Source organism: Lissotriton helveticus, chromosome 10, assembly GCF_964261635.1.
Source record: "Lissotriton helveticus chromosome 10, aLisHel1.1, whole genome shotgun sequence".
Taxonomy (NCBI): Eukaryota; Metazoa; Chordata; class Amphibia; order Caudata; family Salamandridae; genus Lissotriton; species Lissotriton helveticus.
This window is the reverse complement of record NC_136071.1, coordinates 687,506,658-687,529,622: the sequence shown is the minus strand read 5'-3', so window position 1 is coordinate 687,529,622 and position 22,965 is coordinate 687,506,658. Positions and strand designations below refer to the sequence as shown.

Here is a 22,965-nt window from a genome sequence, read left to right as displayed (position 1 = left end):
AAAAGTCAAAGCTAGTGGTCAAGACAGGCCAATTAAGTCACCACTTTCCTTTTAAAATGAGTTTCTGCTGATGATATGAAAAATTAACTATTCTCTTTGATCGGAATGATAAGGTTTACTTCTCAGTGGGCTGAGGAGAGCTGCTCTGGAGTGTATGTTGTCAAATGTGGAACTGGAACACATGGGTTCTTATAGCGGCTTCTGTCAATTATCTGCTCCTGGCTTCATCAATTGTGATTTTGCGTTATCTGAAAAAAATCAAAGTGCCTAGAAATAAATTCACACATTGAGTGTTACATTGAAAGCTGATGGTCTATAAAATGGCAGCCATGGACGCAAATAAATGATTCCAATCCACTGAATTGCAGATATGAATTCGAGAAAAAATGGCCATGCTAGGCAGCAAAATAAAGCCAGTCTTCTGGGCCCACTGGAATTATAATACATAATTATGGATTTACTGTTTGTGCCACGCATTCCATTTGCTGCATAATTTCCAGATATCAGTTAAAAAATTGTTTCGACCTCAATTGGATAAAAAGTTACTAGAAATGTGCCATCCGTTTTGCAAAATTACTGGTCACCTTTCAGTTATTAATTTGTGCATTCAGGTATTACATTTATACTGATGAGTTGAAATGTTTGTACACACAGTATTAATATGTGTTAAAATTACAAATTAGTGAAATAATACTGCAACAGACTATGCCATATTGTACCACATAATTTGTCTTTCTTGCCACATAGCTCTGTCACCCCAGCTGCATAACTGTCACAATGATAGGAAAAATAGTTGAACAACGTTATTTAAGCCAAATTAACACGACAACTTGATAAAAAAAACCACAAGAAACAAAACCTTTTTGATACATGAGACAAACAACAGTTCCCAAAATAGCACCTTTCTATTAGTCCATCATGATCAAGCATTTGCAATGCATATATTAAATGTCAGGTAGATTGTGATGCTGTTGGGGGTTGTGTGTTTCAGGATTTCAAATTTTACCACAGATGTTTATTTGATTTAATGCCAACAGGACATGCTACTGTATCAGTCTGGGGTTTTAAGCACTCAGTGTTTGTATGCGGTACTTTGGCATCTCCTGGTGACACCAAGAGGCCTTTACTAAGTAGGGTGACCAGGCGTCCCCGTTTTGCCAGGACGGTCCCTGTTTTTAACCAGCTGTCCCAGCAAATTTCAAGAAATTTAGCTCATGTCCCCGTTTTTGGTGAGGGTCGACTGAAAACGGTTGGAGGTGTTTCTTATGTTTTACAAAGCAGGAATAGTTAGCAGTTGTTTCAAGAAAGCAAGTTAATTAACAGGCAAGCTTCTGGGCTTAAAAATTGCTTTTTATGCATGTTCTTACTGCCTGTTCTGTAATTCTCTGCTGAGTAGCGCCGTCATTCTGTGAGCTCGCTTGAAGTAAAGTTGAAGTCCTTCTTCTGTTTTTGTGAAATGTCCCGGTTTTTGGCTTTAAAATTCTGGTCACCCGGCTTTAAGTTAAAAAATTTCTATCACAACTCAGGTGATAATGGGCATAACCTTCGATCACATGTAGTAAAATCGACACTCAGAACCTTGAATTTAAAATACGTCGTAATTGTACCCAGTCTGCCTCAAAATAATGCATGAGAAAAAATCATACTTTTTTGACCACCGTGGATCAGTACGCACCTGGATGGAAGAGACATTCCCATCCTGTAATCCCGAAAGATCAACACAGGGCACCTCCCTAAACTCACAATCAATGCCAACAGGGAAAATTCGCCTCAGCAAACCAACCAGGAAAAAGGCAAGCAAAGGCCCATCACCTAAACAGATACTGGAAAGCCGAAAATCAGCATTGCAAACAGCAGTAACATTCAAAGACAATGATCCCCCATCTTCAGCTGGGTCCTCGGAAGACACTACCATGCACTCAGACTCGGAAAATAGCTTGACTCTATTCCCCTCTATTACCCCACAACTGGTGAACGATAACTTGGGGTAAGACTGCAATATAGCGTTCATACACAATATGTTCCGGCCATCTTCTTGGACACATCTTATGTTGACAGACCCCCCCACCCTAACGAGTCTGAATCCACAGTGAACACTTCATAAAGATACTGGACTCTGAACTCACCACAATTGGTGGTAAAGTATGTGGGAATACCGGTTGCACAATATAAACAAGAAGACCCCAGATCTCACTAGCATAGTAGGTATGCCCTTGTATTGTCCCTACCTCACACTACCACCCATACTCAATTAATGAAATGGCCTGGATCCCCCCTGGTGGTACCACGCCACAAGAAACCAGAGGTCATATATGACCTATAAGGCACGGCAAAGCATGTCCCCAACTGCGTATGCCCAATGGCTACAGTTAGATTGGTTAGTTTTATGCTTCTTTGTTTGATCCACCATAGTTAAATTGTTGAACCCAGTATTGGGATACAAAGGGATAATTTGTGTGCCTGGCTCACCATACAGACCCCTACTCAGCATGAAGGACTGCAGTCCCCCCTTGACTTCACATCCACGAGATGTAGCTAAAAATTTAACAATATCTATATGCACATGGATACTTTCGGGAAATAAAATATAATTATTTGTAAAGTCCGGGGACTGGGATCGGTGCACAAGCGACATTGAGTGTAGGCCCAACTGAACAGGAGAAAAGCACAGATAGTCTTCCTCCAGGAGACACGCCTCACCAACTCTGAAGCAGCGAAACTTCAGAGAAAAATGGAGAGGCCTAATCTTCACCACATCATACTCAGCATTTGAAGGCGGAGCCGCCATATGGATCAAAAATGGTCTCCCTTTTGTAACCTGAAGCAAACGTATAGACACCAATGGCAGATATGTACTTTTACATAGCACACTAGATGGGATACATGTGGTCCTAGGTAGAATAGACGCCCCAAATTACGACCAGGACAAGTTTTTAGAAAACTTAAATACAACACTAGCAGAATGGGCAGGATACCCCTGGGTGCCAGGGGCAATTACAATGCAGTGTTAGACATTAATCTAGACCGCCCCCCCCGCTACAAGGAGTGGCAACAACTCAGCAAGCTAAAGCCGTTCAAAATTGGGCGCAAGGCTGATCCCTATCAGATGCCTGGTGCATTAAAAACACAGGCCTTCGTGAATACTCATATTATTCTCTGTCACATATGTTACACACTAGACTCGATTCAGCATTCTGCTCCCCTAGCCTCATAACCCAAGTCACACACACTACCTATGTGGGGAAGACATTATTGGATCATAATCTCCTGGAACTCACTTTATCCTGGGGGAGGATCCCTACATCGGTTCCCACTTGGAGACTACATCCCCAGATGCTGGAGGATGCAGTGTTCCGAAACACTATAACTGACACCATCAATAATTATTTTACTGAAAAAGTCAAAACCGCTCCCTCACGTCTAACAGAATGGGAAGCATTCAAAACAGTTATCCAAGGTACAGCTATTAGTGTAATAGTAGGAGCACGACAGACTGTACATAAGGACCTGAAAGAAGTAGAAGAAAAGCTGGGAACACTAGAACAGGCAGAATTAAATTACCCAAATAATGCAGAACAACTACAAGAAGCACGCATAACATATGCAGAATTGCTTGAGCACCTACGCACAATAGATCCTACACACAGAAAATGAATGCCGAAGCTGATAAGTCTGGCACTCTCCTAGCACAAATAATAAATAACGCCCTGAATACAACCCCTATTCACGAAATCACTATGATAGACAGGATGAAATAAACTCTGCCTTTCAGGATTATTATAAGATACTATGAGGCCCCAGCAGAAGTAGGTAAGAAACAGAAATGTTCTTTAAAAATCTTAGTTGTCCGCAATTATCTACAACAGATCAAAAATAACTGGCAGGCCCAATCAACAACACTGAGATAAAGAACCCATCACAGAACATCCACACAACAAAACACCAGGGCTAGACGGCCTCCCAGCTGAATTTTAGGATAACTTCTCGGCCCAATTAGTTCCCCAGCTGGAACGTCTCTATTATACAGCATTAAAAATGGGCGGCCTTCCCCTCACTACAATGCAGGCACCTCACTCCCAAAACCTGGCAGAGACCCTAAAGACATATCAGGATACCTCCCATTGTCACTCCTGAACACCGAATATTAAATACTAAGCAAGATACTTGCCCGTCAGCTGCTTCCCTTATTGCCACAGCTACTACACGTGGACCAAGGTGGCTTTGTGCCCGGTCGGAGCACCTCTCTAAATATACGTCGTCTATACCATGAAATAGATGTAACCCCTGCTGAGCTTAGAGGACCTGGATGCATCTCCCAAGACCTACGCTAGGCCTGTGATACTCTCAGCTGGGAATATGCTAGCGGTACTCTGCAAGTTTGGCATCCCCCCGAATACATACGTTGGGTTTAATTATTGTATATGCTGCCAAATTCGAGGGCACGCACAGGTACACATATATCACAGCCCTATCCAGTATGCTGAGGCACAAGGCAATGTTTCCCATTCTCTCCACTATTATTCGTACTGGCGCTAGAGCCACTAGCACTAAAACCCCGACAGGAGAAAGTAGAAAAGGGCATCAGCATAGGTCCTACAGTACACACATTGTCTCTATGTGCATTCGACATAGTCATTTATATCAAAACCTGCAAGAGTATCTGCATCCCATAGCTAACATGTTTGTGCACTTTGAACAAATTTTAGGGCTTGCTGTAAACGAGGCTAAATCATACGCCTTCCTATTTAAAGATAACACACTGCTAACAGCAATAACATTTGGGCTACACAATCCCCAGGTCGCGCCTACCACCTTCAAATACCTTGGCATCGAAATCTATAGGACACCACAGGATCTTTTGGAAGGTAATCTCCAAAAAGTAGTATCTGCTCTCCAGGCCCAAGTAACCTTCCGGACCTCCCTCCCCTTATCGGTAGCAGGCAGCCGCGGTCGGTAGGGGAGTACCTGCCAGGGCGGTGACGTGGGGAGGGGGAGGGGCAGGGTGGGGGTTAGTAATGTATGGATAATGGAGGTTTGCAGGTAAGTAAACATTTAAATAAATCAAACGAATTTCGTTGCACGCACTGCATCCCCAAATGCAATGCAGTGCATGCAACGAAATTCGTTTAATTTATTTAAATGTTTACTTACCTGCAAACCTCCATTATCCCTACATTACTAACCCCCACCCTGCCCCTCCCCCTCCCCACGTCACCGCTCCGGCAGGTACTCCCCTACCGACCGCGGCTGGTAGCAGGACGTATAGCAATCTCCTAAATGGTCATGCTCCCACATATACTGTATTATTTTACTAACCTCCCAATAGTGAACCCACCTCAGGTTTTTTACAGTCTTAAACACGCTTCTATCTAATCTAATATGGGGAACCGGCTGCAGAAGGGTAGGTCTCTCTAAGCTACAGTTGCATGAAAGCTCCTGACTTTGGAGTATAATGCTTTGCAAGCCAATTACAATGGCTTGCATATTAGCTAGCTGGACGCAATTTACATGAAATAGGGTATGCGACAAATGCCTTATCCTAAGGATCACTACATAAATTACTGCCGCCCCAGAGTAATTCTCCGCGGATGTATGACGTTACAACGCATACTTTTACCACGCATACCTTTACAACGCAGTTTTTACCACGCATACCTTTACAACGCATAGCGCTTAGAGGTGCTGGATAGTGGTAAGTATAATTTTCTATTCCAACTCCAGTCCCCGTGGACACTAGGGAAGGTGTTGGATAGAAAATTAAACTTATTCCCTATCCTAGAGCGCCCCCCAGCGCAATGCGTTGTAATGGTTTGCATTGTAATGCCAGCGTTGTAATGGTATTGCGTGGTAAAAAATGCGTGGTAAAGGTTGTATACCATTCTCCGCCAGCAGCTCCACTGTTACTAAAATAGCCCACATATACTGGAGGAAAGATCTGCAATACACAAAACGAGCCATCCCCTATGCCTCAAATATCCCACTGTTGGGTCTCCCCGCCCCTACAGGGTTGTTAAGAAAGCATTGCATACACATGTGGGAACAGGAGGGGGTTACAACAATAGGGGCATTGTTTGCTGATGAAGTGCAGCTAAACCACGAGGACTTTGTTCACGAACAGGGATTCCCAGGTTCCCTGTTTCTTCTGCATGGAAACATTACTAGAGTCATTAGAAAACACTGGTCCCCCACCAGCACGGAGCCCCCTACACACAACTGTATTAATTCCTTATATCTAATGGGTAATGGTCATCATCTGATTTGATGGCTCTATAGAGGAGTCCGCCCGCATGCTGCGACGTCTCTTACACAATTGAGGGAGAAATGGGGACAAGACTTAGGAAGGGAACTACTGGGTAAAGAATGGGATTCTCAATTGGAATACCCTAAAAAAATATCACGAAATGCCAAATTTAAATGTATACAATACATGATGGTGCACATAGCTTACCTTATGCCACACCAAATAAGCAAGATATACCTAGAGACCCAGACTAAATGCCCTAGATGCCAATCAGCAGACGCCACTCTGATGCGAATGCTGTGAGCATGTCGACTCCTCCCTACCTTTTGGGCATAGGTCTCCAATGCAACGACTGAGGGCGCACATTGGAACACAGGTGAAAGCTACATAGTGGGTTTATAACATCGATCCAAAAACTAGAAAGTACAGACGAGATTTTCAGATTTGGAATTACTCATTGCAAAACGATCAATAGCTATGAGATGGAAATCAGCCACACCCCCTAACATATTAAACTGGCATGAGAAAATAGTCAGCTGGGGTAAGGCGGAAAGCTCAGTAATACATAGGGAGGAATATAAAGGTCTGCGAAAAACACCAATCTCAATGGAATGGGACGCACTGTTGGAAACCTTCAAAGCTATGGAGCTTCCAACACAATAACTATAAAAGCCACCCGGTGTCCCCCTACCACCTCAGAGTGATCGCTGAATAGCTAACCATTCTTCATAGAGCCAGAATACCTATTTGGCATTAATAAAACATTATTTACCAACAAACAAATCAGATAGTACATAGTGATTCTGAGCCCGCCCAGGATCACGGAAACACATAGACCCCAGACTTAGCAGACCAGGTATAGACATCCACTAGATATCAACCTATTTAAACCTCATGAATAGTAATGTGGTGAGCCTAGCGGGAGAGGGACGGGATTTGTTTTGTATGTTATTTTGATCCACGACCATCACGCAACATATTACATACCCACCTATCAATCTTTATGTATGCACAACTGTAATAAACTCTACATATATGTAACACCCTAGCATAGCACAACTGTTGTAACCTAAATACTGCTATGATGACCAGTGGTGTACAAGAAACATATATGTATGTAATACATAAATCATAAACGCAATAAAGTTTGCGGAAAAATAGTGTGTATGGATAGTAAGGAGATTTTATGGGTCAGGGATAGATTATTTTTAGTGATAGTAAGGAGTTGTAAGTGTTCATGGATAGGTAGTGTTTAGGGATAGAAATATTTTCAGGGTTAAGAGACTAGTAGTGCTCAGGGGTAGTAGGGAGTTTTTAAAGTTTAGGTATGGGTTTAGTGTATGGGTGTAAGGGGTATTTAGGGTTCTGAATGGGTTTAGTGGCAGTAGAGGTTTTTAGGGTTCATGGATGGGTTCAGTTTAGTAGTAGCAACAGGATTTTAGGGTTCAAGGATGAGTAGAGTTTATAGTAGGAAAGGTTTTTAGGGCTTAGGGATGGGTAGTGTTTAGCAGAAGCAATTGTCCTTGCCCTAGCGGTGTAACTAAGGCCAGTCTTGAAGGAATCGATATCAAAATATTCTTGTGTCCAGTTTTTAATATGCTCAACATACTCATTGTTAACTAGAAATTTCTTATCAAATGGCCATTTACTCCTCATTTTCAATAAACTTGGAATTTCCCTCCCCAAAATTAGCGGATTATGATCAGAAATTACCTTAGGAAATTTCTTAATACTAGTTCAATTAAGTAGGTCCGTTGTTTCAAAAAATGGTCGATCAGACATATTTCTTGTGCGGACACGAGTAGTACGTATATCTGGAGTTATTTATATTTTTAACAATCCACATGTCAGCCAATCCATGACTCCTCTTAAGAGAAGTTAGTGCCCTATATACTCGGGGCTTTCACCCCTGGTATGCCTCCTAATTCATCTGGCCTTGTTGCGGGTCAAGATCGATATTAAAATCTCCTCATACAATTAACTGAGTAGGCCATGTCGCGAGTTCCAACTCAAGATCTTCAAAGATCTGGGGGTCGTCATAATTTGATCATTAAATCGAGCATATAGTAAGCCCCTTCGCTAATTTTACTACAGTCCACCTCCCTAGAGCATCAGCCACTTTGCGTTTAGCCTGGCCCAAAGATGTTTTTGGCAATATGGCCACTCCTTGGATATGGATACATGCCAGTAGATTATATCCCAGAATACTCAGCCAAACTTTATTCCCCCTTAGGATATGGGTCTCCTGAAGGCAAATTATATCAAATGAGTTTGTCCTTACTAATTCGACCAATTTTGCCCTCTTTGCTCCGTCATTCAACCCTGCCACATTCACAGAGCAAATGGTTATCCTTCCCATCCATATGTAATTGTATTGATTCATCAAGTTCCTAGTATCCCTGTTATTCTTTCTGCCTTCTTCAAAACAATAATCAGATTTTCTCGATTTCCATTTAATTATATACATATTTCATTATCTCCTCTGAGTATGCTTTTCTGTGTTTCTTCCCCCCTCCTCCCCCACCCAACACCCTACCCCCGAACCTCACCCCCGAGAGGCACTCAGACAGGTCTTTGTGTATTGGATGGGCCGCACAGACCTGAAAGCCCTAAATTACATAATCCATTTCCCTCTGTATGCTGTTTTTTTTATTATAGCCCAGAAAACCCCCCAAATATTTTTTTTATAAACCCACATTTTTCCCTATTATCTTGGTTTATCTTGGGGGTTTTTTTTTGGGGGGGGAAGGGGGGTTCCTGACCATTTCAGTTTTACCCCCACTCCTTCTGTCTGAAATGAAAAATCACCTGTGTATTCAAAAAAGCTTGTGCATTTTTATCTTGAAACGGTTTGATCAACTGCCGTGACCTCCACCGTCTTTCGACGGTGGTGTGGAAAAATCTGGATCTACAAAATAAGAGACTTCATTCCTGGATCTTCTAGCTTCAGGTCTAACCTATTCAAAAATGGCTTGGCATACTAAAAAGCTGCCAACATATACCAGAATGGCTTGTGGTAATGCCCCTGCCCTCACTGGTTGTTTTTGTACAAAAGGCAGCCACGGCTCGTGCAGGGCGTTACACCGGGCAGTGACATCAGGCAGAGGAGGGGCAGGGTGGGGTGTTGTAAAATGCGGGATATAGACGATGTCAGGTAAGTACCGAAAAAAACCAAAAAAACGAATTTCGTTGTGTGCGCTGCATCACATTTGGCGATGCAGCACGGGTAACGAAATTCGTTTAATTTAATTTTTTCGGTACTTACCTGACATCGTCCATATCCTGCATTTTACAACCCCCCACCCTGCCCCTCCTCTGCCTGACATCACCGCCCGGTGTAACGCCCTGCACGAGCTGTGGCTGACAAAAGGTACTCTATGGGCGCGTTGCACCTCAAGTGCCTAGTTCCAATCAGTGAGTTTTGGGAGCATATCTTTTAACAGGTCTACAGCATACATACGAGCATCTGCCCCCTCAGCCCCTTCCAGAACCCCAAGGACCCGTAGATTATTGCGCCGCTGATGATTCTCATGTTCTTCCAGCTTCCATTGTATGTCAGCTATTTGCGCCTCATGGGATTTAGTTAGTTCCTGGGTGGTTACAAGATCAGACTCTGTGGTGACAATCCTTGCCTCAAGATCAGTCAATTGTACTCCAAAAACACTGCAAGTTTTAGTCAAATTTCGTACCCCACCCTGCACCTTTAGCAATGCTGCCTGAGCTTTCGGCCCATCTTGTCGCATCTCCTCGCGATGTATTGATACGTCCTGAAAAATAGCTTCTAAAGTTGGAGGGTTAGACCCACATCAATCGACAACTGTATGTCCACTTGCCGAAAGACTAGTAAGATGATTCGATGGAGTGTAATCCCATGTAAGGTCTCTATCTCCTGATTTCCTTTTCTTTTTCCTCAAAATTATTTTTATCTTCCCCCCATCCGCCGTATCAGTTTCGCTATTGCTCAAATCTGTACTGCCGTCCGTGGAGTCTTCTGACCACTCCCCCAATCAGATACAGAAAAAAATAGTCGTTAGGCTCTTTATCCAGCTCCTTATCTGGCTCCTTATCAGGTACATTTTCCGAGCCCCCCTTATCTACCATTTTTCGACCTTGCAACTTTTTAGTCTGAGCGTTATATGTTTTGCCTGTTAATTTGTCCATGCTATATCCACCGGCTCCCTGAATATCCTGAAGAGGAGTTGCAGCATCCCCCAGAGAGGTAGTCTGCTCTCCCTTATTTGCCCCTCCAGGGTTAGCTTCTGTGGGATCAAGCTCCTCTAATTGTATAACAATGCCAAGCTCATCCCCTCCCTCGTTAACACTCAGTGGAAGCGGGGGATTATTTCCAGACCTACCTTGCCCTGGAGCTAGTTCCAAGTCCTGCCGGTCCATAGATTGTACCATCGGGCTCTCCTCCATGCCTTGCTCCGCGCTGCCGCAACTGTGGCCTGCCTCACCGTGAACCTGAGCTACTTTTCCTGCAGGACCCCTCAGCAGGGCAACCACTGTAAGGCGGGCCGGGCGCGCCTTCCCTGTAACCCCGCCTCTTCCTTTCTTCTCTTGGACTGGCTTTGTTTGCTGGCCTGGGCATCCCTGCCTGGGCATCCTCGCTGGCACTACATCCTCGGCCGCCACGTAGGCCTCCATTTCTCCAGCCACTGCATGTCCCTTGGGCATGAGACATGTGGAAAAGTCAGCCCATATCGCAGCCGATGCCCAGGCTGCTGGTGCAGGGCGACTCTTCGTTCTCATCTTGAATAATTACCAAATAAAAGAGACGGGCACTGGAAGTAGGAAAACAAGAACAGGGTTTATTACTCATGAGGAGAGCCTGTCCTTTGGGACACTCGCATAGTGTCTTCGGGAGGTGCTCTAACAAGTTTCTTTGAGGCTTCGTCTTTTATACACAGGTTGGTGGCACACAGGCATCCTTTATTACAATCAACACTTTGTATAGTATGGAGGTATTCCAACACGTGGCTACAGTAGGGCCCTTCATCACAGAAGCCTGGACTGATGCTGCATCAGGCCCAGACATAGTTAAAGCCACCCCCCAAGATTTTATCTGCCACACCCAAAACAGGGACAAGAGGAGAGGGGGCGGGCTAGCCGTCATTTACCATAAAGATATCAGAGGCTCCTTTCAACCTGGTCCCTCTGAACTTGACGAATCCCTGCTTTTCAATTTCACCCTCTCTAATCACCAGTCCTTCAAGGGTTGCCTTATTTATAGGCCCCCAGGTGAGAAAACTAAATTTCTAGCAGCCATAAGTAAACTACTAGAAGCAGCTGTCTGCTCCCAAAGATACACTCTCTTGGGTGATTTTAATTTCCACCTGGAAAGCAAGACATCCTCAGACACCCAGGAACTTACTGACCTACTGGCTGGGATCGATATGCAACAACTAGTTACTGATCCCACCCACAGAGCAGGACATACCCTAGACGGGATTTTTTCCAATCTGCCTAATCTGAAAGTCTCCCTGGTCCTACCAGTTTTCTGGTCCGACCATTCAGCAATCCACTTTGCTATTTCCCTCTCCACTCCTGAAAAACCAGGCAACAAGAGAATCATCCCGAAACTAGTTAGGAAATGGAAAAACATCACTGGGGACTCGCTAGACAACGCCTTAAATAATTCACTGACCCCTCTTCCCAACAACGTGGAGGAAGCAGCTAATTCTTATACTACCTGGCTGGACCAGGCTTGCCTACTATTAGCCCCCCCCAAAACCACTCACTCCACTCGGGCCAGGCCTGCCGCCCCGTGGTTCACAGATCAAATAAGGGAAATCAAAATAAGGTGCAAAAAGCTTGAAAAAATCTGGCGTTCAAACTACAGGGAATCGGACAAGAAAACCCTCAACGCGGAACAAAGACACTACAAGGATAAAATCCTGCAAGCGAAAAAAGCCTTTCTTACGAGACAGATAGAAGACGCTGCCAACACCCCTAAAGAACTGTTCCTTACGGTCGCCTCCCTTGCCAACCCCAAACCCATTGAAATTCCAGTAAGACTTACACTTTGCGAAAGTTTGGCAACCTTCTTCCGTGAGAAGGTGGAGAACATTTTCCTCCCCCTAGACAAGCTAGTGAAGTCCCCCTCACTGAGGGAGACCTCTGATCCCGCCAGATCTGAAACTACGCTTCAATACTTCCTGCCCATCACGGAAAAGGAAGTGAGGAGTCGCCTACTAAAAATCAAATCAGGCTCCCCTCATGATCCCTGCCCCACAGCAATAACGAAACTGGCACCAGATGCAATTGCCAGGGGCCTCACTCCTCTCCTTAACCAAATGCTGGAGATAGGTGAATACCCCTTAAGATGGAAGCAAGCCTCCATCCTACCCTTGCTAAAAAAAAACAATCTAGACATCACTGAGATGAACAATTATCGCCCAATTGCCAGACTCCCCCTCCCGGCCAAAATAATAGAAGGTTATCTGAACACACAACTTAGTTCCTTCTTAAAATCAGCAGATGTACTTGATTCCTCCCAGCACGGATTTCGAGAGGAGCACAGTACGGAATCCGCCCTGATTAAATCCATGGAAGATATCAGACTGGTGATGGATGCAGGGGGCAGAGCGGCCCTGATTCTACTGGACCTTTCTGCGGCCTTCGATACGGTCCACCATAAACTATTGGTGGACCGGTTGAGGGCCTGTGGAATTCAGGGAAAGGCTCTAAAAATCCTTCAAGCCTTCCTATCTGATAGATCCCAGACAGTGGCACTGGGCAGCTACGAATCACGCCCTTTTGTACTTCCCTGTGGTGTCCCCCAGGGGTCCTCCTTAAGCCCAACCCTTTTCAATGTGTATGTCTCTACCCTCGCCCCGGTAATTCGATCGTTCGGCTTTCAACTCACGGCATACGCCGATGACACACAGATTGTGGTGTCCCTTCTTCCCGGCAACACTGAAAACACCGCAGACAGATTTAGAAACTGCATGTCTGAAGTAGGCCGTTGGATGGCTCAAAGCTGCCTTAAGCTAAACTCCTCAAAGACCGAGGTTCTGCTCTTTGGTGCCAAAGATAACTTCTGGTCCCCGAGATGGTGGCCAGACGAAATGGGACCTCTCCCAGAGCCGGTGGATAAAGTGAAGAATCTTGGGATTCTGGTGGACTCCACCCTGACTTTCAAATCCCAGGTGAATGCCCTCTCCTCCTCTCTTCACTTTACACTTAAAACCATAAGAAAAATTCTACCATATTTGGAGAAGAAACATAGGAAAACCATTGTCACAGGTCTAGTGCTTTCACGCCTAGACTATTGCAACAGTCTGATGCTAAACGCCCAGCAGAGCGTACTCAACAAACTCCAACTACTGCAAAATGCAGCCGCCCGCCTAATCACTGACACACCCAAATTTTCCTCGGTATCCCAAGATCTGGTAAAATTACATTGGCTACCCATCCGTAAAAGAATCCCTTTCAAGGCGGTATGCATGGTTTTCAAGGCCCTCCACGATACAGGTCCCAGGCACCTGAAATCTCTTTTCCGCTGGCATAAACCAGCAAGAACTCTGAGGTCAGGACAACTGGCCCTGGTTACAGTCCCCAGAACTAAAAAAGCTCGCTGGGGTGGTAGGAGTTTTTCCCTTGGAGCGGCAGAGGCCTGGAATAAACTCCCTCTGGTGCTCAGACAAACTCAGGACCTGATGGTCTTCCGAAGAGGACTTAACACATGGCTCTTTACTCTATAAGCACGTTCCTTCACACCAGCCTATCCTTTCAGCGCCAGGACACCTCCGGGTAACAGAGCGCTCTACAAATGTGTAAAATAAATAAATAAATAAAGTACATACACATTGCTATTTTTAACAGTCGCCGCTTTTTACATAAGCACGTTCAATTTCTACACAGTCGATGTGATAGGCAGAATACAATACATGTCAATTTACATCTGTTGGGCTCTTTATACAAGCCTAGAAATCGGCATATTATTTAGTCGGTGTAGAATCAAGAAAAATGTTCCGACACAAAAATCAAGTTCACATTTTCTCTCTAGTGACATCATATACAGAAAGAACGCTCTGATACCTTCCGGCTTGTCAGTACTATAGGGGATTTTTGGAAAACTAACCACATGAGTGACCGATGAAACATTTCTTAAAAGGCAAAACAAAATGGTTGAGGGAGGTATTCAATTCGATACAAGTAATTTAGTCAAGGGGCGAATAGAAAGTTCTGGAAAGGGGGAGGGTCTTTGTCGCAATGTCTTTTAACAGAGTCCGTCTTCTTTTTGTTGGCGCTGCTGAGCACTGGCGGTGGAGCTATAGGTCCAGCTCGGATTCGTCCTTACACGTTGCAGGGTGCGATCAGTCCTCTGCTGTTAGATCACAGTCCTGTTTCCTAACTCATTCTCTTAGGGGTGCCTTATGCTGGGCACCTGCGTGTTTTTCTTTTTCCGTGACAAAATCCCAGTCCATAGTCAAATTTTATACGAAAGAGTTTGTTGAATAATCGAGGGAGGAGAGGGCGGAGTGGGGCCAGATCTTCAAACACACCAAGGGACCAAGGGAGCAAAGGACAATGAGCAGGCAGGCCCATCAGTCGGACTCAAAAAGGGACGGGGACTTCAGGCACGAGTGGGTCAGCAAGTCGAGGGCTTCAAGGCAGCCCCATATTTCTTCATCAGCTGAACTTGAAAGTTGTGCCTCGTCCCGCGTCTCGTTGCTCTGCGGCTCCACCTTTGGTCGTCACACGTGCTCCATGATCTGTGGCCAGGCTGTGCGTCACGTCCAGCTCCTCTCCTTTGGTGATTGTATCTTTGAATGGGTGAAAAACAAGTTTTAGAAAAACTGGTCGAGAGAATAGATTTACATCTCAATCCATCCCCATGCCTGAGTAGGTGGGGGATAGGTTCATCGGTCACAGTCAAAGGTCGTCACTTATGGAGTCTGGAGAAGGGTATTGCATATTGAATTCATAGACTTGTTTGGCGTTCATTCGTGACATATGATAAGAGAAATTGAACTTTTGTACACAATGTATTATGTTATATTAAACATCGAGTCCTTATGTAGAGACTCGTCCTTCCCTTTAACCCAAGTATCGACAATCTTACATCCCCCTTCGGGGTCGGCTAACTCTTGCAAGCAGGGGCGTTATCGTCATGAAGAAGGGGGAAGGGGCAGATGTAAAACATGGCTTTCCTGGGGAATGACCGTTAACCAAGGTCATTAGTTACGTTTCGTGGGTAGCTTGACATGAGGCGAGGGTTGATCGGGGGCGCGTGGGTGCTTTGGACAGGGAGCCGGGGTCGATCGGGAGAAGTGGGGTACTCTGGACATCCGCACTTAGGTGCAAGGGGGTGGGGCAATCGGGGCATTTGGGGATCGCATTTTCTAACGAACTGAGAAACAGAAGGCCATTGACGTTATAGTTCCCTTATAAAAAGCCAGATTAGGGGACATCCGTCGTCTTACCTGTCCTTTCCTTCATTACCAACTCGGGTTCTATCGTTTGCAGAAAGGAGAGGTAGTAATATGGCAAGTCACAATCGCTTTGGTTTTGGTCAATTTTGCTGAACACCTTTGCGTTCGAGAAAACCCAATAATGTTTTGTGCCGGAGGGGCACAACGTCTTTATACTTGAAAAGAGGAAGCGGGGTTTTTGGAAAGAGAAAAAGAGAGAGAGAGAGAGAGAGAGAGAGAAAGAGAGAGTGAGAGAGAAAGAGAGACCGCACCCTAAATGGTCCATTCGGTAAACGTATGACATGGGGAGAGAAAGAGAGGCGTGTACGATAATGGACCGTTCAGTGCGCGCGCAACACAGGACAACAGGGGTTAAGTAACACGGAAACACAGACAGAGGGATGACGTAGATTCATGCATCACGTACACACAAACTCAGACGGGGAAGACAGTACATGTATTATACACAAAAAAGATCCAAGACAAAACATAAAACAGTTATTGGCCACAATTATCCTTTCTGTATGCTGAGCATCTTTATCATCCTACGCTCTTTTTACCTTTTTCTTATCTTTTTATTCGTTGGCTGCCTCTTACTGGTGGCTTTGATTGTACACACTTACGTCTTTGGCAACTGGTCATGAACTAACCTGGTCGGGCTAATGCTCACAGAGGTTTTTTTGAGTCACTTTAGCAAGTGCGTTTCCAGGCTGAGACAACAGTTGGTGCCAATTGGAGAGCAATGGGGCAGCTTTTAGTTATATGCTTATGAGGATGCGGAAAAGGAGGTAGTAGGTTTTCAAATATTGGCAATATCCCTAGTCCTCTCGGCGGAGGATACTTGTGTAACCCCTATCTCGAAATACCCTAAACCTTTTCCTACTTAGTTAAACGTAAGAATGCTTAATCATGTGTGTACATTATTCTTTTTGCTTTATTCGGGGTGTTGTCGCTGTTAGGTACTATAATCATACCCCTTTTCCCGTCTCTTCGTCTGTTGGACCACTATTTTCGTCGGCATTCCGAGGTGTCCTGCAGAGAGAGGGAAAAGAAGGGAGGGGAGAGCAGGCTACATTGATACGCACTCGCGCGCATAAACCCAGAAAGGCTTTTACTTACTGCGTACTCGGCCTATTTCCACAGGATGCAGTCACTGCCAACTGGGGCGTTTAAGCCCAGGTGGACCGTTAGTGTGATTTTTCTTATACAGGTAGCATATAAAGTATGGGCTAAATACCTGGATCTTCAGCGGTTGCTTTTGGCTGTATAAAAAGGAAAAATACACAACTAAAATTCGACCCTTCATATTTGCAATATTTCTACGTGCTATACCCTTTCAACCCTTTATCTAATCGAGCTTAGTCATTTCACCTATATTTCAGTTATATCGAAAAAATAGGCATTATTCATTCAAGACTTTATCAATTTACACGGACAACTTATAGTTGCTTTCTCAAAAAATCTTTAATAAGAATGTCGGTGCATAAATACGGGCCTACAACCCCGTGGACCGGCCACGGAGCATGCTGGAGCTGCAGATGTGGGGATACTTTTATTCGTGAAAACTTGATGGAGTCGGTGGTCGTTTATTTCATAAATAAAGTGCGAAAAAGCGCAATAAAATCATGTCGAGACTTCAGTGTGAGTGAGTGTCATAAGTGTTGGGCTTCCAACTTTCAATAATCACGATGTGCAAAACTTTAAACAACAATTCATTGTCCGAATGTTCAATCAATACCCATCTGATGTCAATTTACCGTCTGAACACATAATCAGTACCCATCCAATATCAATTCATTGTCCGAACCTATAACCAGTACCCATCCCATATCAATTCATTCCCGAACTGGCAGTACACATCCTGAATCCATTAATTGTCCGAACATGTAATCAGTACACATCCTATATCAATTCATGTGGTTAAAAGAAACCCTTCATACATATCTCATGACACCAGGGCTGAATAATCGGGGTACAACAAGGAGTTGAAAGTTTCGTTTGCATAGGCGCCATTTTGGGTGCAGTCAGGCAGAACCAGGCATAGTCTAAATGTCTATTAACTCGTGGTTGGTTCAGAGCTTCTCTTGGCAGTCCAAAAGTTCCATTAAAGGGCAAAAGAAAGGATCGGTGGTTTGAACCGTCAGTCAAAAAGGGGGGGTGCAACAATGTTCCTACCGGGTCATACTATGCTTTCACCGGAACTGATCCGACTGTGGTCTGCAGGATTCTAGTCATTCAAACTGAGGCTGGCGCCAGCATGGAGGCGCCGACGTCCTGCGGCTACATTTCCATCGTTCCGTGGGCAATCATGGCAGTCACTCCCCATCGGGGGTATTTGCGGGAGTCGGGGACTCCCGTGGCTCCTCTAGAATCTTCAAGGTTGTGGAGAACTATGGTGGTGGAGTCAACAACAGACCGGACCATTCCTTCATGCTGGGCCCGCTCTTGCCTGGTCGATCGCCATTTTGAAAGTTCGGCAGCTACCGGCGATCGCGGGGTCAAATGAGCGGACGGGCTCCACTCTGCCGGGCGAGGCGTTGCAGCATCGCCACAGTGGAAGAACCCTTTTCCGGGCGCCTGGAGCGCTGAGGGTGCAGCTGGGAAGCCTCCACCTGGGGAGGCGGGAGAGGCCTGTTCGCACCGTCTCTCCCTCCCAGTGCACCCCACGGCCCTTCGCTTGACATTTGTTATGGCCGGACCAGGCGATGAGGACGAGGGGGGGTCGGTGGCGTGTGCAAGACATCCCCCCCAGAGTTGTCGCAGCCATTATAAAAGAAAGAAGTAGCGCCTGGCGTGTTGCTGCTGCCATTACGGAGGAGAAAAGAAAAATGTCCCGTCCGTCTTTGTGCCGGGCTTCCGGTGGATGTCGGCCGGACGCCCCTTATTTTGGCCCCATGAACGGGTTCCTTGGCTCATCAGCTGCAGCCGGACCCCGTCGGCCCCAGCCCACCCCCGGCCGTTGGTGGCCGGACCGGGAGAATGTGGCGGGACTACCTGCAACTCTCAAGTGCCACTGCGGCCGGACTGGGAGAGAGAGGGGAGGGTCGAGGACATAGACATTCCCCCCCCTGCAACTCTTCAGCGTTGTCAAGGCAATCCCCTGGCCGGGTCCCGATGGCCTTGGCCTCGGCCTCTCCTCCGGCTACACCCTACGTTTACGATCTCCTGGCCGACTGTTGGCGGCAGGACCCGCCTTATATGGGTTGCTTCCGGCTGGGCGTAGCCACAACCCTTGCTCCACTTTGGAAGTTTCCAGAGTTGGGGGGGGATGTTCTGCTGACCTGCATTTTCTACAGTTTACCGTTCTTGTTTCTAACGTTTCCTGTTTCTAGGACATTAATAGATTCTGTTATTACGTATAGTTATCGTTTCTTTGTTCGTTATTTTAAATAAAAGTTCATGTTCATCAGTGGCCTACTGGTTTCGTTTTCCTATTCCTCTCTTTCCAGGTCGTTTCATGCTAAAGTTTCTGTTAACAGGATACAGTGATCACTTTATTATCTCATATGTCCTTTTCACTAGGGGTGCTCTCTGGTCGGGCCAGATGATCTTCCTCTAGTAAATGGTCCGGGTGAAACTGGCGTATCAACCAGTGGGGAGTAGATAGGCATGACAGATTACCACGGGGGACAAAGGTCCGCATTACCTACCCTTCACTACTTGCAAAGACTAGAGTATGGCGACTTCTGTGCTTGTTTGCAAAATAGAGAATACCTCCAAAAGAACCAATTCCCAAACAGTCAATGTTCGGGCAAACAATCAATCAATGAGGAACGAAATAGGTACGACGTGTTAAAGGTTTGCGTTACCTACCCTTCACTCTCTGCAAAGGGAGAGAGAATATTCCTATTCTTCCCCGTTTGCAGGCAGAGAAGATTCCTAAGAGAACCAACTTCGAACAATTCAATGCTCGATTCAATCAATCAATCAATGGAGAGGAAAAAAATAGGCACGACGTGTTAAAGTTTTGCGTTGCCTACCCTTCACTATCTGCAAAGACTAAACAGAGTATGGCGATTCTGTGTTTGTTTGCAAATAGGGAATCTCCCAGAAGCAATCAATAGGAAATACTAGTATTTTCAAACAATCAATCAATCAATCAATTTCGCAATTTGTCGTGTGTCACGACCTTACCCGGACCGGACCATGTGGGCAGTTCTTCGCCTTCCTTTTTCCAGCGCCCGATCGTTCTCTTTCTCCATGTTTTTACCGCAGCATTCCTGTGGGATTCCAGTCAGGACAATAGGTCACTTTGAGAGAGGTCCGTTCGGAATCGGTGAAGTTCATTCAATCGGCAGCCGGACGAGGGCCCTCTCAAGGCAGGTATACTCCAATCATTTAGATGTTCACCCCATCGTCTGGACCTCTCTTACCGGACCCTATGTCGCTGATGGGCCCCGCGTTGGGACGCCAATTGTGGAAAAGTCAGCCCATATCGCACCCGATGCCCAGGCTGCTGGTGCAGGGCGACTCTTCGTTCTCATCTTGAATAATTACCAAATAAAAGAGACGGGCACTGGAAGTAGGAAAACAAGAACAGGGTTTATTACTCATGAGGAGAGCCTGTCCTTTGGGACACTCGCATAGTGTCTTCGGGAGGTGCTCTAACAAGTTTCTTTGAGGCTTCGTCTTTTATACACAGGTTGGTGGCACACAGGCATCCTTTATTACAATCAACACTTTGTATAGTATGGAGGTATTCCAACACGTGGCTACAGTAGGGCCCTTATCCTCCATGCAATAGGAGGGGGCTGTCATGCGGCTGAGTGTTCTGCTGATTCCATTGGAATGTGTGTGCCTGATCGAATCTCAGGGGGGTGGGGCGGTCATGATCAATAGTGGCTTCTTTCAAGAGAGACGAGTGCATACAGTGGTGGGCAATAAACTGTATCCTCGGGCTAAGGGATGACCAGCGGTCTGTGCAGACATTCAGGCTCAGAGGAAGAGGTCATCAAAGGAGGGGTATTCATGGAGGGACAGGAGGTGTTGGTCAGGCGCGGGGTGCGATTCTTAGGGACAGAGTCATGCGGGAGGGGAGGGCTCATGACTCGCGCATGAGAGAGCGGGGGCAGCCAGGGTGCATGGGGGAATGCTTGCAGGGTCAGGGAAGTGCGCTGATGAGCGATCGTGAACAGGGAGACCATGGTACCTAAAATGGCTGTCGTGTACGTGTGTCTATTCTAGTGGGACAACACAGTCAGAGTTTTAGCGATATCCCTTCTGTTTACACCAAGGGGTACTATGAACACAAATGAACGCCGCTTATGTACATACACATTGCTATTTTTAACAGACACACTGCCCTTGCCTTGGCTATCGCTGTCGCTGACTTCGAGTCCATCCCGCCGGTCTCGACAGAATCCACTGCTGCCGCAGTCAGCAGAAGCGGCCCACCAGCGTGACACTCAGGTACTGTTGAAAAAGCCTTCTTAAAGTACCTCAGCAATGCTAGACCGATAATCGTTCCAACTAAGTGCAAATAGCGTCCGTATACTCTTGAGGGGTCCTGTAGCGTTTCACTTTGACTCTAAGATATCATTGCTGCATATCACCTTCTTGTATCATAGCATTAATTGTGGTACTGGCTCTCTGCATCTGTGCCCTGTTACGGTCTCAGACGACCGCCATCTTGCCTCTCGCTTATTTTAGGGGACAGTTAGCTGCCAGATGGAAAGATATAGAGCCTTCTGACTTTTCAGATGTGGTTAGCCAGGCTTCTTGGAGTATGAAAACAAGAGACAGCTTTGTATTCATGTAGGGGCAGACAAGCCAGAATACAGGGGCTAAAAATATGGGCACTTATTTCTGAATGGAGCAGAGGAGTAAGGGGATAGGAATAGGGTGTCCTATACACTTGATTTATGGCGGAAATGCATCCATATTTTAGCCTGGTGGCAATGTAGTCTTAATTGTATAAAATAATGAATGATTTGCAAGACAGCACAATTATTTTGTTTGGGGTTTTAACTCACGAAATCCTGTTAAAACTTTTTTTTTTAATCCTAGCTAGCTTCGAAAATTTGGATTTGGTAATATAGGATGATTCAGTTGTTTTTTTCTTAAATTGCTGTAGATTGTATCAACTGCTTTATGAACTGTTTAGGCGACATTTCTGAGGGTATTGTATTTTGATGGTTTATGTTCTGAAATGCTGATGTTTATTTTTGTGTACTCTATTTAACTACCGTATGTATTGATTAAGTGATATCCATTTTAATGTATTCTAATTAACTGCTTTTAAGAGCCGATCTGATGATATTTATTTCTGTAAATGGTCTTCTCTGGGTATGAATAAAAAATAAAAAAAATAAAAAGGAATTTGTACTGGAAGGGTGTACCTCCAGTACAAATCCTATTCTGTACAGCAAACACTTTCTTCTGCACCAAGGTGCAAGGATATGCGTCGCGCAAGGTAGCCTTTTTTGAGCACATGCGCAGGGGACAACTCCAACAGCAGGCACATTTTTGGAAATATTGTACTGTAATTTCCCTCTTGTGTAATGCAACGCAGTAAATTTTAATATATTGAGCTATGTTGAATTTAAAATAAGTTAATCTCGGCATTTGTATTTATTCTTGTCAGTGTCTCTTTAAGGTCCATCTCTGGTTCAGCTTCCAGTGTGGCCCTCTTTATGAATGGTCTCCATTTACCCGTTCCATGGAGTTCTCAATGCCAGGGGAGCCAATAACTCAAGGGGTGAGGAAATCCGGCCAATTATAAGTTAGACCTTGAGGGTCCATTAAGAATGAGGAATTTCTCATTCACCGATAATTCCTCTTATTTCCCCATACTTTCACCCTGAAAATTATCTGTTTTCAGCTTCCGAAATCTCCAGGTGAAAGTAAAGAAATCTGTGGTGTCCCTGCAGCTCTCTTAGGGGCGGTTCCTCCATTGGAGTGGAGGAGCATCGCCCCACTTATGTTACACCTAAAAGCTGAAAAATAAAATGGTATTACTTTACCATTTTATTTTTCATCCTCTGGTCCTGAACCAAGCGGCAGGACGGGGGCGGGCCGCTGTTGAATGACAGTAGTAGGGTGGAGGGTGGGCTGTGATTGCACTTTCAAAAGTGCGCATGCCCTTTTGTCTGGCCTTCCTGCAACGGCCAGCCAGACATGCGGACTTTGAAACCTCTAACCTGGAGGTCAGAGTAAGTGCAGGGCTCCAGTCTCCTTGGGAGCGGCGACTGAATCTGCTCCCTCCAACTAGGGTGCTGTTCTAACAGCATGAGAGCAGCACCAGGATTGATGCCCGCACTGCAGCATCCGGTTGAGAAGAGGGCCTGTTGAAAAGAGGTCCGCAAC

The 22,965-nt window shown here is 45.5% G+C and overlaps 1 protein-coding gene across 3 annotated transcripts in view; it reads right to left on the bottom strand.

Annotated features, from left to right (window-relative positions):
- ACTR3B (actin related protein 3B) overlaps window positions 1-22,965 on the bottom strand; it is a 584,122-nt gene that overhangs the window by 268,860 nt on the left and 292,297 nt on the right. The gene's annotated exons all lie outside the window — the stretch shown is intronic.